Source organism: Periplaneta americana, chromosome 12 (genome assembly GCF_040183065.1).
Source record: "Periplaneta americana isolate PAMFEO1 chromosome 12, P.americana_PAMFEO1_priV1, whole genome shotgun sequence".
NCBI classification, from domain to species: Eukaryota; Metazoa; Arthropoda; class Insecta; order Blattodea; family Blattidae; genus Periplaneta; species Periplaneta americana.
Window position 1 is genome coordinate 13,272,759 of NC_091128.1, and position 19,850 is coordinate 13,292,608.

A 19,850-nucleotide genomic window follows, 5' to 3' on the forward strand; every position below is an offset into this window, starting at 1 on the left:
CCGCTGGGTGCCTAAGAACCTGACAGACAACCACAAGGGCCAGCGCATGATGACATTCTTGGACCACTTAAGGCGTTACGCTGCAGAAGGGCATGACTTTCTGGAAGCAATTGTCACTGGTGATGAGTCCTGCGCGTACCACTACACGCCCGAAACAAAGCAGGCCTCTATGGAGTGGAAACATGTTGCTTCCCCAGCAAAGAAAATATTCAAAGTGACGCAATCTGCAAAGAAAGTGCTTGTGGCAGTGTTCTGGGATATCCACGGTGTTTTGTTGGTGGACTTTGCTAAACACGACACCACTGTGAATGCTACAGCCTACATTCAAACTTTGGTAAAGTTGCGTCGTGCCCTTCGTGACAAACGCCGTAACATTAATGCTGACGATGTAAAATTTCTTCATGACAGTGCTTGCCCCAATGTTGTGGCATCTGTTCGTGAGAAAATCAACACATTAGGTTGGGAGGTGAACCAGCATTCAGCATACAGTCCAGACCTTGCACCGTCTTACTTTCATCTGTTTGGTCCCATGAAGAAATTCCTGGCCGACCATCGCTTTGCGACCAATGCAGAAATGTAATCAATTGTCCGCAGATGGCTATACTCCAACCGAACGGACTTCTATGAACAGGGTACAGTATACTGAAAATGGTACCACGATGGGAGAAATGTGTTGAGAAACTTGGCGCATATGTAGAAAAGTAACTTAAAAATTTGAGTTCATTTGGGCATTTTTTTTATTTTTGTTTATCTAATAAACTTTTTTTAATTATTGTGCATTACTTTCCGATCCACCCCCTTATAATTAATATACAGCCGTACTTACAGATCAGACGTAAGAGTAATTTATGAGACTGATTTCCATTACCACCATTTCTGCTTATGAAATCTTTGAGTGAACTCCATGACACACCCATTTTTTATTTGTAGCTTTATAGCTAGATACTTTCTGCTCCCTCACCATTTTGGCTGCTACAATAAGTTAATTGCACCATATTTCCTGTATTTAATTATCTTTTTTCCTATGTTAGACCTAAAATCAAAATAGAGTAGATAATTTCATAATAGGCATTAAATTAATAAAAAAATTAGATAGAATTGAAGTATGATGTATGGGTAATAATTTTCTTCAAATAAGTTTTTCTTGTAAAGGTACAGAAACCTTGCTATTGGTCAAAATAATGAGGCTTGTTCGGCCGCTATCACTTTCACGAGAAGAAAGATACGAAATCGCATCCAATTCCTAAGCTTTAATTGACGCCTTTAACATCAGTAATATAATCTAAATATATGTATAGTTAGAGGAACTCAAGTACTACAGTATAGTACAAGTATGGATTTCTTAATTTAAATATGTGCTCAGTAATCACTGCAACACTACAAACAGTTCAAAAACTGCTGAAATTCTTAAGAAAATACGCAGCGCACAATACAACTTTTTGTCACGGACAGCACAAACAAACTAAGATGGAATCAATCATGTTTCGCCATTGATTTTCGCAGTATTACCAGCGGACGCTTATAACTATTTTTTATAATAGGCATGTTCTTGAAATCTTTGCAAAAATTACCACGGATATACCTATATCACGAAAATACCTTTCCTTACCCTGTAAGGGGTGATGGCACTGGTGATGATATCATGTAATAATAATAATAATAATAATAATAATACATGCAACAACAATAATATCATTTCGTTTAATTTGATTTTTCAGATATTTAATGTTTAATTTATTTTTACTTCTAGCATAATCATCAACTATTGTCATAATCATTTTTGGCAAGAATAAGGCTGGACTACTGGTTCCATTTCACAAGCGTTTTGATCAGTCCATCTTAATGTAAGTCTCCGTAGGCTGTGTTTTATTTTCGATTTTCCAATTGTAACTTTCTTTCTATATTAACTTCAGGTTTTTAGTTTAGATTGGTGATATTATTTTCTCTTGCATGCCTTTATTTTGTTATTTTAGTTGAAAATGTATCGTTGCTATGTATCTATTTAATTTCTTTTATGATCTGTGTAGCTCCTATCCGACTATGAATCTCATGAAACTTATTCCTCTGCCAAGACGAAAACAATCTTGCTTTCTCAAGGCCCATAACCGGTGCCCCACGTATTCAAAACTAATTCTGAAAACCACATGAAGCGCTTCACAGCATATTGGTTACAACTACTGGGTCAGATGTAAGAGGTGATTGGATTTGACCAAAATAGCGCAGTGGAAGCAAAGAAATAAGCAAGGCTGAATATTGAACAATATATAACATGAGCTGCTGCCAGGAAGTCAAAAGGTGGACAGCAATGACGAAGGAAGCTTTTAATAGAAAAAGGAGCATCTTCTGCGGACCTCTGGAGAAAGAACTAAGGAAGAGACTAGTGAAGTGTTTGTATGGAGTGTAACGTTATATGGGGCAGAGACATGGACATTACGACGAAGTGAAGAAAAGCGAATAGAAGCATTTTAAATGTGAAAATGGATAAGAATGGAACGTGTGAAGTGGACAGACAAAATAGGAAATGAAGTTGTGTTGGAAAGAGTGGGTCTTCACCCACTGATGCTGAAACTGATCAGAAAGAGGAAAAGGAATTGGCTGGGTCACTGGCTGAGAAGAAAATGCTTACTGAAGGAAGCGCTGGAAGAAAATGGTGAGCGAGAGAAGAGATCGGAGTAGAAGAAGATATCAGATGATGGACGACATTAAGATATATGGATCATATGAGGAGACAAAGAGGAAGACAGAAAATAGGATAGATTGGAAAAAGCTGGGTTTGCAGTAAAAGACTTGCTCTGGGGCAGAACACTAAATGAATGAATGAATGAATGAATGAATGAATGAATGAATGAATGAATGAATGATTGAATGAATGATATATAATTAAATATAAATAAATGAAAGAATAGAAATACATACTATATAATTAAGTGAAGAACAAATAATAAAAATAACGAAAAATGTAACTATATAAAAGTAATTAGGAATGAGAATGGAAAAGCCGATAATAATAAGGGCAATACTCTAAACTACACAGTCTTTATTCATAATCCTAGATTTATTTCATTTGTTTATAGTTAGAATTAAATTTGCATTTATTTTACTTTTTATTGTTGAAATTATTGTAATTTTATTACTGTAATTATTGTAATGTTGTTATTGTATATTATATATTCCAGCCACCGGGTGTAAACCCAATTGTTGTGTTAATAAATACATACACATAACCCGTGACCAATACAATGTTTAAATTTAACTGGACTCATTTAAAGTTAACTCGGCTTGTTTAAAATAAATGCGCACATACATCTGTACAATATTACAACAAATAACTTGTAAAATACGGTAGACTGAAGACAGAAAGAATGTTTCAAAGAATTTACTGAATACAAATGTCAAAACTTTATCACCAGGCGAATCTCAAAATAACCAATACATTTATCTGTAATTCGGATCCTTCCATAATTTATAAGTCGTTCCTAGCATGTATCTGCCGCGATTTCGAAACTTCTATCTCTATCTCGGCAACAGCAATCTCTCGCGTCTCTTGTCTATACTACGCGAGAGCAAATTTCCAAGCCTCTCTCCCGCACCAGGAGGGAGCGAATTTCCGGATGTCGAAGTATGATCATCCGCCTGTCCAAGAAAACTCCTTGCGTCCACCCACAATTCCTCGCTCCCGTGACTTATGGAACTTTCGAGAAAAGATGGCGCTGGCGACGGAGAGCAATTTTGTCGATTGAGACGTCGTGCACGGCTCACCGGAAATCTTGAAAAAGCGCTGAAACTGGCATTACTTAATAGGATATTAATAATATATTTTATTTTAAGTTCTTAATTGTTATTAAAAAGTTGTTATAACAATAGCTTTGTTGCTATACAACAGTACCATTGATTGGATACCACTTATTGCTCTTTTGTTTTATATTGTAATATTATTTTACTCCTAAATTGAATTTCCCACCTTTAGACAATATTTATACTGCTAAATTTAAGATCACAGAGAAAATTGAAATGAAATATGAAACCAATAAAATTAAATTCAAAATACTTCCAAGTAGAAAGAAGTTCTAATGATTCCAATGATACTGTCCGCAACAGGAGTAATTCCAAAGTTACTTAAATATAAGCTCTCAAACTTGCCCCTAACAACAAATCCTTTTCACTTGTAATAGGAAATCTGGTACAGAAACGAAGTGAAAGCAAAAAGTTTATAATAATAATAATAATAATAATAATAATAATAATAATAATAATAATAATAATAATAATAAATTTAGGAACACTATATATACATATACATATAAATAAAAAAAATATATATATAACTTTGACGTGTTAATTTGAACTAAGTTCATAAATAACTATAATAGTTGACTAGTTTCGGCTTGGGAGCCATCTTCAGAACTGCGATGTCCTTGCGTCTTCCGGTGTCTTCATCCCCGGTGGCGTTTGTGTTGTGTAGTGCTGAGTCAAATAGTGCGTGTGTTCTGAAATTCAGTTGTGTATTGAGGATTTGTTTGTGTGTGTGTGTGTGTGTGTGTGTGTGCTTTCTGTATCTGTATATTTCGTATTGTTCTAATGTATTTAGTTTCTGGTTTATCGGTTGGATTTGTAAAATTTCCATATCTGTCTCTATGTTGCTGTAGGTGTGATGTGTTCTGCGTATGTGGAAGTGTTGTGTGATTTGGATATAGCTGTGATGTGTTCTTTGTAACGTGTTTGAAATGACTTAATGTAGAAGTTGTTGCAGCTATTGTATGTGAGTTTGTATATAACTGTGACGTATTTGTTTTATTTGTGTTGTTTATGTGTTGACATGCTTTTGTAGAGTGTTTTGTGTTCTGTATGCGATACTGTAGTTTATTTTCTTGAATGAAGATGCGATCTTGTGTGCGTTTTTGTTTTCGTATGTTATACCCTGTTCGCTGTACCTTTTCCCTGTCTGAAGAGAAAAAGAAAGAAATGTAGTACTCATCTTCTCTACGGCTACGGTGAAGGCAAAAGGAGAGTCACTCAGTCCATCCGTACAGTGGCGGAACTCATTGGAGTTAATGTGAATGTAGAAAAAAATATATTCACACTCACACTCATCTGTGTCCGATTTTCTAATTTTTTTTTAAATTATCTTCTTTACCTTCTTTCTTCCACTAAAAGTCCTCAATAATCTTAACGTGTTCACAAGCATTTTCCTAATGTTCTGCTGCCACTTTTCCAACGCGGCTATAAACAATGCCATAGTATTACTAATTTTAAATTGGGTATTGTGTACTGCTACTTAATTTTTATCTTCCCCCATACCATCTCTATCATCTCTACTGGATTAAAATCACAATGATATGGCGGAAAACGCAATGCAGTGTGTCCATATGCCAATTTCATGTCCTACATTTATCCTTTAGGGCCTAAGCCTTTAATAACGTCTTTAAAAACTGGTTAATTGAACGCGGTTCATACTGATAATCATGACGACGTAACCATACTTGCGTCTCTGATTTTGAAGTGGAAGAGATCGGAGCTTTATTGAGTTGAACTGAATAATGCTCTGCATTGCCCATTATTATTATTAAGTGTTATGGTATACTGGGCAGGAGCGAGTTTAGGAAATAGTTCTTGAAACACTACCGTCCATTTCCTCATGGTAATCTTTCGTCGAAGCACAATAAGTCAATAGGAACAAATTCAGCCTCCAATAAAGCATGAACCACTATGAATCTTTGGCCTTTACCAATGGGGACATTCAGTGGAGACTCAAGTTCGTTGTCAGGGTTTTCGCACATTCATATCTTATCTTTGGTGTGGTTAACATTGATCCAAGTCTCGTCTAAATAGATAATTGGGCGCTTTGTAGATTCTAATTTCTTAAGTTTTCTCAAGAAATGAAATCGTTTTACAACAATGTCATTCCTTACGTGGCGAAATTACACATTATTTAATATTTGACGAAGAGCCCATTTGCTACCATCAAATAATTCCGCTTTCTTCAGAGCCTTCCTCATATCATCGAGACTTGGCAAGAACAGGGATTTATATAAGTTATAAATTGTACGGCAAATACCAGTAAACGAATCCATAACCGTTTTAGTTGGTGTCCTATTGAGCCTCTCTTTCCATGGATTGACAGAGTATTTGCACTTTCTTCTGCTAATTTTGCCTCATTTAAAATACGAGAAACTGTTCTCCTTGATATGTCAGTCGCAACCGCCGTTCTCACCAGCATATTTGCTACTGATATTGTTTTTCATCCATTCTTCAATGCATAAAATTCTTCTCCAAAGAACGTATGGCCTTTACATACCATTTCCCTTGCATCAGACAGTAATGGTTTCCCTTGCTTGCCTACAGAAGCTAGTAACATCGAATTCAAAATCACAAAATATATTATAATTAAATTAAAAATAATAATACACCAATTATCTACACTTGCAGTAGAAACATTTCGAAAAATTAACTCGGCAACACATACTGCCAAAGTTCAGTCACAAGTTCAGACACAACATTCAGAATACTGAAGGGAAGCGAAGGATGCACCGTACACAATAAGAAGTGGTCATTTAAAAGGGACCACTTGTGCTTTCAACCCTCCACTAAACCGCCTTGCCCAACCTCCACCCACTCTCTGAGTCTTCCGTTTTATTGCCTCTGAAACAAGCTACGCCACATATGATATAGTGTGATATATATTTTTGTGTTCTTGTTTTGTGCTATGTTTCATGTAATTATGTTTTGTCTCTTTATTATGTTGTCTATTATGATGGGATTGTATCCATTTTCTTGTGCTATGTACTTTATGGTATTTATTTCTTCTTTGTAGTTTTGTTGGCTTATTAGTATGTTGAGTAGTCTGTGTACCATTGCATGTTTGTGTTGTCTTGGGTGATTAGATATTGTGTTGTGTATGTGTATGATTGTTGTGGGCTCTCTGTAGACTTCGAAGGTGTGTTTGTTGTATAAATTTACTTCAAATTAACACGATATATATATATATATATATATATATATATATATATATATATATATATATATATATATATATATATATACTACCGGTCAAAAGAATAGACCAACAAAATTAATATTTTCTCTCTCTCTAACGCGTACCTATTTTTAAGAAGGGGGACAAGACTAACTGTAGTAACGTTCGAGGAATATCACTTTTGTTGACGTTGTACAAAATTTTGTCGAATAACGTTTTGAGAAGATTAACTGCATCTGTAGATGAAATTATTGGGGATCATCAGTGTGGTTTTATGCGTAATAGATCGACTATTGATCAGATTTTTTGTATTCGACAGATATTGGAGAAAAAATGGGAGTATAAGGGTACAGTACATCAGTTATTCATAGATTGCTAAAAAGGCGTATGACTCGGTTAAGTGAGAAGTTTTATATAATATTCTTATTGAATTTGATATTCCCAAGAAACTAGTTCGATTAATTAAAATGTGTCTTAGTGAAACTTACAGCAGAGTCCGTATAGGCCAGTTTCTATCTGATGCTTTTCCAAGTCACTGCGGGCTCAAGCAGGGAGATGCACTATCACCTTTACTTTTTGACTTCGCTCTAGAATATGCCATTAGGAAAGTTCAGGATAATAGAGAGGGTTTGGAGTTGAATGGGTTACATCAGTTTCTTGTCTATGCGGATGACATGAATATGTTAGGAGAAAATCCACAAACGATTAGGGAAAACGCGGAAATTCTAGTTGAAGCAAGTAAAGCGATACGGTTGGAAATAAATCCCGAAAAGACTAAGTATATGATTATGTCTCGTGACCAGAATATTGTACGAAATGGAAATATAAAAATTGGAGATTTATCTTTCGAAGAGGTGGAAAAATTCAAATATCTTGGAGCAACAGTTACAAATATAAATGACACCCGGGAGGAAATTAAACGCAGAATAAATATGGGAAATGCCTGTTATTCGGTTGAGAAGCTTTTGTCATCTAGTCTTCTGTCAACAATCTGAAAGTTAGAATTTATAAAACAGTTATATTACCGGTTGTTCTGTATGGTTGTGAAACTTGGACTCTCACTTTGAGAGAGGAACAGAGATTAAGGGTGTTTGAGAATAAGGTGCTTAGGAAAGTATTTGGGGCTAAGAGAGATGAAGTTACAGGATAATGGAGAAAGTTACACAACACAGAACTGCACGCATTGTATTCTTCACCTGACATAATTAGGAACATAAAATCCAGACGTTTGAGATGGGCAGGACATGTAGCACGTATGGGCGAATCCAGAAATGCATATAGAGTGTTAGTTGGGCGGCCGGAGGGAAAAAGACCTTTGGGGAGGCCGAGACGTAGGTGGGAAGATAATATTAAAATGGATTTGAGGGAAGTGGGATATGATGGATTAATCTTGCTCAGGATAGGGACCAATGGCGGGCTTATGTGAGGGCGGCAATGAACCTCCAGGTTCCTTAAAAGCCAGTAAGTAAGTAAGTAAGCGTTATGATATGATAGAATATTCAAAACGAAATCCCTGTTTTAACCTCAAATCCATAGTTGTGATAGGTGATCGAAAACTTTTGACCGGTAGTGTATATGTATATGTCGTTAAGATAGCAAAACCTTGTATCTCAAAAATCTACCATTTCCAAAAACTGAAAAAACTGACTAATATCCACAACTTTGATTTAGTCTATGTAACACCAATATGGTTTAATGTATATTATTAAATCAAATGTTTAATGTGTATAATTAATATTAATTACGAATTATATATAAATTATGGGGCTTTTTTGTGAGATACGATGTTTGAACACAAATTTGAAAAAAAAAAAATCAAGTTTCGAGTTTTTGCATGTTAACTGAAAATAGATCTCATATGCAAAGGAAGGCAAAAAAATAATTCAACACCTCTTAATTTAACCCAGGTTTAACGTAATATGATACAAATACAGTAATGCTGTATGTCTACATGAACACAATGGTAAATATTACACTTTTTTTGTCGTTTATCCACTGAACTATTTATGAAGAAGACCATCGTAAAATGGATTATAGCTTCTGGGAATAGCTGGCTTTAAAGACGCAGGTCGATGTATTTTTTGTAGAAATAGGAAAAGGTCCACCATAAAGTTGTTTCTCACTTCCGATGATTGTATTTGGGAGTGTAGGAAGTAATTTCGAATCGTTGTCAAAATTCGACTTGTATAAAATACCAACATTTGGAGTATACTTCAGTGCAGAAATGTCAGTAACACACGGCTCATCAACTTTATTTCCTGGACGTATTGACTTGTACTGAATTTCAGAGCAATCCTTGAAAAAATCATGACACAAACATTTCACTTTGTTCTGCCCTTGTTTACCACATTGTGCTTCTTTTATCATTTGAACGTAACGGGCTGGGGAGTACAGATCCCTGTTTTTCTTTCCTCTCTCAATTGTAGAATGGACGCATCCGCGTACCATTTGAGTATGCCCTCTCACCAGGTATTTCTGCATAATCGTTCCACTGGCAATACTATAATGTTGCAATACATTAGAGACGACACATTTCTATTTTGGGTAAAGCAGCCATCACTGTAAAATATTTTATTTTCATTTTAATCGCAGGCTTTTCTTTCTGTTCCCAAGAAATTTGCAATGCATGTTGCAAACACATTGGCATCCAATCCTCCTTCACTTTCACGCCAAACATAGCATATTACAGATCCATTTCCTAAATTGTAAATTGTGAAATTATGACATGCTAATTTCTGTTTAAAATACATAGAACTGGCTTGAGTAGCAGGCACAAGCTGCACCGCTTGAACATCCATAGTAAACACACAGGATTTACATTCTTCTACTTCCTTTTCGTCTACAGATTTTTCCTTCCTTGCTCTCTCTTTCTTCAGCTAATGTGCATTATAATCACTATCTGAAACATTGTGTAGTTTGTAAGAAAGGCAAAGATCACACTCATCTTTCTTCAGTTTGAGAAAGGCAATGCTGCGTTCTTTAATGAGTTTCAGAAATAAGTCTCTACCAGCCACAGGTTGAATATTATTGCAGCTGTTGCATTCTTCTTTAAATACTCTATAAAGTTCACTGAATGATGAGAAATGTGGCTCCAAATAAAGCTGATGTGCAATAATGGGATGGTAATTTAGGAATTTTATCAAATTTAGAAACATAAACTTTCATTAGGCTATTTCCATCTTTACGAACTTCCTTGATTTTGAACCACTCTCTGCAGTGTCTTTGACCCAACTGCTGACCGACCATTCATCAATCCCTAACGTAGAAAGGAACATTCCTTGCACACAGGTATTATATTAATCTTAACTTTTAAATTGTACTGGAAAATGTATTTTCTTCTTGATTCTCCTATTGTTGTTTTTTGTTTAACATATTTCCTGTTTACCAGAGTAGCAACATAATTTTTTCTTTGATCCCAATTCATGTGTGACCAGAAAAATTTAAATATTTCAGTTCGGTTCTTTTCAGTTATGGAAGAGCACTTTCTTTTGTTTTTTTGATCTTAAACACAATTATTTGGATGAGCACCTAGGTCCAATTTGACGCGGCTCTCTTGTTATTTCTATTTTAGCTTCTTTTTTTTTTAGTAAGTTTCTTATTCTTCACCTTTCATTCTAATTTTTATTTGTTTTATTTCTTTTCCACAATGTAGGGTCTGCTTTTCCTTTTTGAGCACGTTTTTTAATTTTTACAACCCCTTCTGTAATACTTACTACTTCCGGTTCTTTATGACTGGCAATATGTATTGGTGAGTGATCTCGTACGCCTACATCATAGCTCTCGTTTTCTACTCTCATTTTCATTTTGTCCTAGATTATGGTCTCTTTTGTGAACAGTTCCCTTACTATTGGTATTCTTCGAACTTGTATAACTAATTTTTTTCCTCCTTTTTTCTGGTCGCTGGATCATCAACATCTGATTCTTCAGACATGGTGTCACTGCTAGGCTTAAAACTTGAGCTCGAGTCTTCACTTCAGAGATTAATTCTCTCTTGCATTATGTATATCATGGACACAAAATCAATAGTTTTAATAGATTTTCGGCTGCTAAACAATTCATTTAACTTTCATTAATAAATTGAATAATGGAATAACAGAAAATGGCGAAAAAATATAACGCGGTAAATTTGAATGATGAGATACGAGTTATGGAATCTTAAAATCGGAGCAAAGAGAGGCCAATTGTTGTGCAATAAACCTGTATTTTGAGATACGAGGTTTAACACCTTAAAATACAAACAACGCAAGATACAAGATTTTGATACTTTTACATTGTGGTGCTATCATTCAGTATATTGAGATACGGGTTCTTGCATCTTGTGCGGCACGTGTTGCTTAATATCACGAAATTCACAGCTCGAAATCGTCAATTTTTGGGATACGAGGTTTTGCTAGCTTATATATATTGTGTTTCTAAGTGATATGGGCCTAGTGTTAAAAATTGTGTAATCAAGATGTATAATAATAAAGTTATTTAAAATTATTTGTCGTGTAAATTATGAAAATACACAATACTCAAACTTTAATCATTATTTTTAAAGTACCTGCACAACGGAAACATAGAACGCTAGGTTCTCTTTCTCAGTACAGAAATAATATTTCATTGCAGTATGCATCAAGGGAATTACTTTACACTCTGTGGTTTCGTTAGTCTTAAATCCAATATTCTTAACAACATTAAATATGGATTTTATATCAACTGTAAATGAAATAATATCCAGTGCTCGAAATAAGTCGGCATACGCGGGTATACCATACCGTTACTTCTCTACACTAGCAAATTTCATATCGGCACCTTTTCATTGAGAAATGTTATACCGGTATATCATGTTAAAAATTTACCGATTAAAGTAATAATAATAATGATAATAATAATAATAATAATAATAATAATAATAATAATAATAATAATAATAATATCGCAGATGAGATCTAACTTTGTGTTTGTTGCTTAATCAACTGTCCGAAGACAGGTCTGAACCTCACAAGTGATATTAAAAAGGCACCACTTATGAGGCAACTAGGTCAGGAGATAATGGGGTTGAGTGGCCAGTTCCTTTCCCCTCCATTGCATACATCGCCGACCAGCTACATATTACACTAGTCAGATTTATCCAATACATAATTCACATAACTTTCTTGACTGACAGTAGTTGCGGTGGCAGACAGGTTAACTTTGATTTCCACTGTTGCTTGTGAATTGCTGAGAACCCAGATGATTATGTAAGAAAGTTGTGTACCCTATCCATAAGCAATGTGTATGAGAGTCTGGCTGGGCGGAAGAGAAGGCCTACTGGCCTTAGCTCTGCCAGAATAAATAAATAATAATAATAATAATAATAATAATAATAATAATAATAATAATTATTATTATTATTATTATTATTGTTTCAAAATGAATTTCCTATATAACTGACAGTGGTACTGCATATATTAGGAACAGAGCAGTTGATTTTCAGAATGAGCCTTGTTGTGCTTCTAGTGTCAGTGTTTCTGGAAGAGCAGACTTACATTCTGAAAAATTTTATGTTTATTCGAAGAGAGTGCAGTGACTTCAAAAATTCAAATGTATGGCGTATGGTTCAAAATGGGAAATTATGTTGCAGGGTGTCTCATACCTAGACTTCGAAGTAGAGGCACAAAAAACTCTGAAGTTACGTGTACACAGCATAAGGCAATGTTTATAGAGTAGCTGGCGAGGTGGTCCTCTCCCATCATACACACACCGTATCAGTTGGGAATACAAATAAATAAATGAATGAATGAATGAATGAATGAATGAATGAATGAATGAATGAATGAATGAATGAATGAATGAATGAATGAATAAATAACTATAAAAAGATAGATGGATGGATGGATGGATAGACAGACAGACAGACAGACAGACAGACAGACAGACAGACAGACAGACAGACAGACAGACAGACAGACAGACAGACAGACAGATAGACAGATAGATAGATAGATAGATAGATAGATAGATAGATAGATAGATAGATAGATAGATAGATAGATAGATAGAAAGATAGATAGATAGATAGATAGATAGATAGATAGATAGATAGATAGATAGGTAGGTAGGTAGGTAGGTAGGTAGGTAGGTAGGTAGGTAGGTAGGTAGGTAGGTAGGTAGGTAGGTAGGTAGGTAGGTAGATAGATAGATAGATAGATAGATAGATAGATAGATAGATAGATAGATAGATAGATAGATAGATAGATAGATAGATAGATAGATAGATAGATAGATAGATAGATAGATAGATAGATAGATAGATAGATAGATAGATAGATAGATAGATAGATAGATAGATAGATAGATAGATAGATAGATAGATAGATAGATAGATAGATAGATAGATAGATAGATAGATAGATAGATAGATAGATAGATAGATAGATAGATAGATAGATAGATAGATAGATAGATAGATAGATAGATAGATAGATAGATAGATAGATAGATAGATAGATAGATAGATAGATAGATAGATAGATAGATAGATAGATAGATAGATAGATAGATAGATAGATAGATAGATAGATAGATAGATAGATAGATAGATAGATAGATAGATAGATAGATAGATAGATAGATAGATAGATAGATAGATAGATAGATAGATAGATAGATAGATAGATAGATAGATAGATAGATAGATAGATAGATAGATAGATAGATAGATAGATAGATAGATAGATAGATAGATAGATAGATAGATAGATAGATAGATAGATAGATAGATAGATAGATAGATAGATAGATAGATAGATAGATAGATAGATAGATAGATAGATAGATAGATAGATAGATAGATAGATAGATAGATAGATAGATAGATAGATAGATAGATAGATAGATAGATAGATAGATAGATAGATAGATAGATAGATAGATAGATAGATAGATAGATAGATAGATAGATAGATAGATAGATAGATAGATAGATAGATAGATAGATAGATAGATAGATAGATAGATAGATAGATAGATAGATAGATAGATAGATAGATAGATAGATAGATAGATAGATAGATAGATAGATAGATAGATAGATAGATAGATAGATAGATAGATAGATAGATAGATAGATAGATAGATAGATAGATAGATAGATAGATAGATAGATAGATAGATAGATAGATAGATAGATAGATAGATAGATAGATAGATAGATAGATAGATAGATAGATAGATAGATAGATAGATAGATAGATAGATATTGACAATATAATATATTAACGTTTCTCTGGTGCAGATACATAATACTTTCTTAGGATTATAAAGAGTTATACAGAGTAGTAATGTTTAAAAACGTAATTTTTAAGTACTTCAGTAATAATAGATGCCGTCCTTGAAGAATGAGGGATGACGTGTAGTCAGCCAGTTGCGCACGAACTCCTCTACCGCTGCATTGTCACCAAACCGCCTTCCTCCCAGGTCTTCTTTCAGTGGCCCAAACAAATGGTAGTCACAGGGTGACAAATCTGGACTGTAAGGAGGATGTTCCAGAGGTGTCCAATGCATTTGCGTCAGTTTTTCTTGTGTCAACCGAGCAGTGTGTGGCCTTGCATTGTCATGCAGCACAATCACATTTCGGATCGGTTTCCGGCGGAAATCCACTAGCAAAACTCCTTCAGAGTCCCAAAAAACAGTCGCAAGGACCTTTCCAGCAGAAAGGCGTGTTTTGGCCTGAACTGGTCCAGCCGCACCTCGCTTTCGCCACTCCATGCCGGAACGTTTCGACTCTGGGTGTAATGATGAACCCAAGTTTCATCAGAGGTCACAATGCGATTCAGAAAATCATCTCCTTCCTCCCGTAGCGACTCAGATGCCTCTGCGACGCTTCCTGGCGCAAGTTTGTTTGTTCCTGGCTGAGGAGCCGAGGAACCCACCTGGCAGACAATTTTCGGAATTTGAGTTCATCACTGATGATGGCTTGAACACTTCCGAAGCTTATTCCAACGTGTGAAGCAATGTCAGAAATTGTTACGCGCCGATCCTCCTCAATATGGTCCCGTACAGCACGAATGTTGTCTGCAGTGATGCTTGTTCCACGTTCGTTGCCGTCTTTGTTGGGGCTCATTTTCCACTGAATCCCGGCCCGCTAAAAATTGTTTGTGCCAATCATACACCTGCGTCTTCGAAAGGGTTGCTTCCCCGAACTGCGCATGGAGCCTTCTCATAATTTCAGAAGGTTTAGTGCCTTCTTTCGCCAAAAAAACTTAATAATAATGCATTGCGCAACAGACCTGTGTACCTCTTGCTCCTCATGGCGTTCTGAAGCAAGCGGCCGCTCTGCGGAGTGCGACACATCAAGATCCCCACTCCACACACCTCACCAACTCCCCCTCCAAACCGCAACCTTTGCAGTTCGCTACCAGAGCCTCCAGATACAAATTCCGGTTTAAATTTGATCCACCCTCGTATGTACTTCCGGTGATATCGATTTGAGATTGGATAAATGATTAAATCATTTATAGCATGAGAAAATAATATCAATGTTAGATTATACTGTAAATGTTTATGCTAAATATTTACTTACGGTTTTTAGAGAACCCGGAGGTTCATTGCCGCCCTCATATAAGCCCGCCATCGGTTCCTATCCTGAGCAAGCTTAATCCAGTCTCTACCATCATAATTGCTGGGCATCTATTATTAATTATATTAGGCAATAGAAATTCATCAAATCCATTTCAAATTATCCTTCCATCTACGTCTCGGCCTCCCCAAAGGTCTTTTTCCCCTCTGGCCTCCCATATGCATTTCTGGATTCGCCCATACGTGCTACATGCCCTGCCCATCTCAAACGTTTGGGTCAGGCTAAACATAGGGGAGACCCGGGCAAAACGAATAACCCGGGCAAAGAGAATAATGCATATTTCTTAGAAACGCCAAAAGGTAGCGCTTTCTGCTATGCTGGGGAAGAATCCCAACCAGATTTTCCTGCTAAAACTGACTTGTCGTCATTCTAGCTAGTGAGAGAAGAAGTCAGCGTGTGTTTGAAGAAAATTGACTGTTTTCTTAAAATATTTCAAGGTAAGAGAAACAAATGTACAACACACAATACTGCAGAAACTTTTTGTTATGTGATAGTATTATATAGGCGATACGATTACTTCTAAAATGACGTACTTACAAAGAAGATTATTGATGTTTATGTTTGTATAACCTTAAATGAAAAGCGAAATGGCGTCTGCGGGCAAAGTGAATAGGGCAAAGTGGATAACTTATCCGCTTTGCCCTGCCACCTTTATTTGACTATATAAGTATATTTGTATGTATTTGTCTATTGTAATATAGCGTGTTAGATCATTTTACATAGTGGAGGTATTAAGTCACACTAATTAAATTATAAATCAGTAACACTGATCTTAATTCTTACTTAAAAAGGTCCTAATGTATTTTCAGATGGTTTAATTTTTCAAGAGGAAGACGGAGCAAGCCAAGTGGTCTGAAGAAGCCATGAAGAAAGCACTTGAAGAAATAAAGTCTTCCAATCATTGGTTCTGCTATCCGGCCATATAACCATAACGTGTTTGTTGATGAAAATTTTGCTCCAGATCAACTTACAGATCGCCCACTTGGGATAGAAATCAGCCAAACGACAGCTGGATCAGATTTAACAAATTCTGCGGTGCCAGCTTCTTCAGCGGCTGAAGAAACAGTTAATGCTCACTCAGAATCAACCATCTCTGTGATGTCGTTATCTTCAGAGATTGAAACATCAATTACACTCAGATTTTCAGTTCCGGTAATACCAAAACCCTCAACATCGTCAGCTAGAGAACCCAAGTCAGTTCTTTTGATTTTGACCACTGCACTGCAGTGCCAGAAGTGGATGCTCGAAAGATACGAGTTCAACGAAGAAAATGTCAGCGATCTGAAGTTCTTACATCTATACCGATTAAAAATGTTGAAAGAGAAGTAACTTATGGGCAGGAGCAAAAGCTGAAGAAATCCAAGTCTTCAGTCCTAGTGTAACGTCGACTTGTTCAAATTTGTATTTTGTACTAATCTAACGTACTGTAATGGGCTGTAAATAACATATCCATTCGTCTAATATAACTCATTAACATCGTGTTTATGTGTTGATTTAATTTGATTTTCAGTGAATAAAAATTAAATATAAATGTGAAAATGTTATAGGGATATTCACTTTGCCCGGGTTAATTATTCGCTTTGCCCGTGTACCCGGGCAAAGCGAATAATTAAGTATATTTTCTTTCTAAAAACATAGCACTGTCCGTAGGTACGAGAAACGAATTGCTGTTTTTTATATATGTGGACAACATGTGTCACAACCAATGTCATGAAGATTTTATTTCGGGAGCACCAAAATATAGTCTGTGGCCACAGTCTAGTATATACAGTCGCGAAGCTCAATACGTAGTAAATATGCAAACATTAGGTAGTTGCTCACCACTAGGATCGCTAATATCGCCTCATTACAGGCAATGCAAAATAGTACCGTCACAGTCTATTGTTTCTAGTATCCTCAAAACTTAAGCTTCGTGACTGTATATAGTAGACTGTGCTGTGGCATTGTTTGTTCTTAGCTCATCCGCTTTGCCCGGCTTTCCCTTAAACTTTTCAATTAATAACTGCGAATTTTTAAAAATTCTATAGAGCTTTCGGTCAGGAGATTTGAAAAGTTACGGATAAAATTCAATTTTCAGAATTCTTATTGAAACTATGTTTATTGTACTGATGTTTGTATAGTAATCTGGCTGAATAAAATGGAAGAAGAGTAGATTACGAGAATTAAATAGAATGATTACATTCAAATTTACAGCCAACGTATTTATCATTCGAAACAATACCAATAGACAAGTATCTCAATAAAAGAGATCATGAAAGGAGAAGTTTAATAAAATTCCATAATTTACATCGCCAACAGGCAAATACAAGTATTAAGACTATTTATATTTGCATATATATGTATTTACTAATTTCAAAATTCATTCATAAATTTATATCATAAAACACTAGGTTCATATCTTTAATTAACATATCAAATGACTCAGCAAACAATTTTATTATCCAACAGACATGTCTGTTGTCTCTGGCACCGAAGTCCTACTGGAAGACAACGAAGTGCTAATTTTTGGAGTTCATGTCTGTTCGTGCACTGCAAGAAATCTATAAAACTTTTTGGTATTGTTGAATTTCATTGACTATATAAGTGTTCTAAAGCTTCATTCTAATATTAGGATTTTCTTCGCACCACCCCATTATGGCCTTTCCCATCCCTACTTCAAGAGATGATGATCTACTGAGAAACTGTCTGGAATCGATTCTCAATATACGTCTTGAAGATAACAATTGGATTTTAGCCACTCTGCCTATTGCCTTTGGAGGTATTGGAATCCGGAATGTGAGTGATGTCTGTCTGCCTGCTTTCTTGGCTTCTGCATATGGAGTCCTTGATTTCGTCAAGTCCATTCTCTCAATTAACGGTGATGAAATCGAGATCTGTTATGTGAAGGAGGCTTTGGATAAATGGTTCAGCATTACAGGAAACAACAACCTCCCAGCTTCTCGTGATATTCGGAAACAATGGGATCACATCCGTGCCTCTGATATCTACCAGGCTCTACTAGCGTCTTCATCGTCTGAGGTCGACCAAGCTAGATACCATGCAATACGACAGAAGGAATCAGGGTCTTGGCTTAAGACAATACCATCTTCCAATATTGGCACATTAATGGACAATATGTCCTTTAAAATTGCTGTCGCCTTAAGACTCGGGTGCAAGATCTGTTTTCCACATAAATATCTTTGTGGAGCCACTGTTGATCCCTATGGTCACCATGGCTTAAGTTGCTCCAAAAATACCGGGATATTTGCCAGGCACTTTCAATTAAATGACATCATTAAAAGGGCACTTGTCTCTGCTGGTTTTCCATCAATCCTGGAACCTATTGGAGTCTACCGTTCTGATGGAAAAAGACCAGATGGGTTGACCTTCATACCCTGGTTTCATGGAAATCTCTGCTATGGGATGCCACTTGTGTCGACACTTTAGCACCATCGCATTTGCCTGTCACCTCCAAAGTCGCTGGTTCTGCTGCAACATCCGCAGTGAGCATCAAAAGGAATAAGTATCGGGATCTTCAGGACAGATACTTGTTCTCTGTTTTTGCTGTTGAGACGTTGGGACCTTGGTGCTCAGAGGCTAAAATGCTGGTTTCAGACATAGGAAAAAAGTTGCAAGCGCTCAATGGAGATTCCAGGTCGACTGACTTCTTGACACAAAGAATCGCTATTGCTATCCAGCGTGGAATGCTGCCAGTGTTATGGGGACATTTCCTCAAACACTGGCTTTGGAGGAAATATTTTATTTTTAAAAATTCAAAATATTGGCCTAATACCAGGATCAACTGCGTTTGTTGACACAACAAGACTTGACTCTTGAAGGAATTCTGTTGGAAGACGTTCAGGAATCTTTGCCACATTGTAATAAAACCCTCAAGGCTCTGCAGAATGAGATCATGACACATCTCGCGACCGATTGACAAGAAGAAGATTGTGTTCTTCACAAACAAGACAGCAGCTCTGCCTGTGGACGATGAGTTCCAGAAACTCTGGCGTTCTGTTGTAGTTTAGAGCACGGATAACCTGAAGATAGAGGAATATCTGGAGAAACAGGGAATCCGCTCCATGGAAGATCATAGACACAAGAAGCCGACACTCCACAAGCGTAAGAAACCGAACCAACGCAAGAAGCAGTTCAAGAAGCCGCGAGACAACGAGCACTTGGCTGACACCCTGGAATCTTACGATGACAAATACAGTATAACTGTCATGGAACAGTGATTGATTGATTAATTAATTACATATTTATGTAAAACTTTATAAATAAATACTTCTATCG

General features: G+C 36.0%; 1 protein-coding gene across 1 annotated transcript in view; it reads right to left on the reverse strand.

Annotated features, from left to right (window-relative positions):
- Gyc88E (Guanylyl cyclase at 88E) overlaps nucleotides 1–19,850 on the reverse strand; it is an 810,833-nt gene that overhangs the window by 157,248 nt on the left and 633,735 nt on the right. The gene's annotated exons all lie outside the window — the stretch shown is intronic.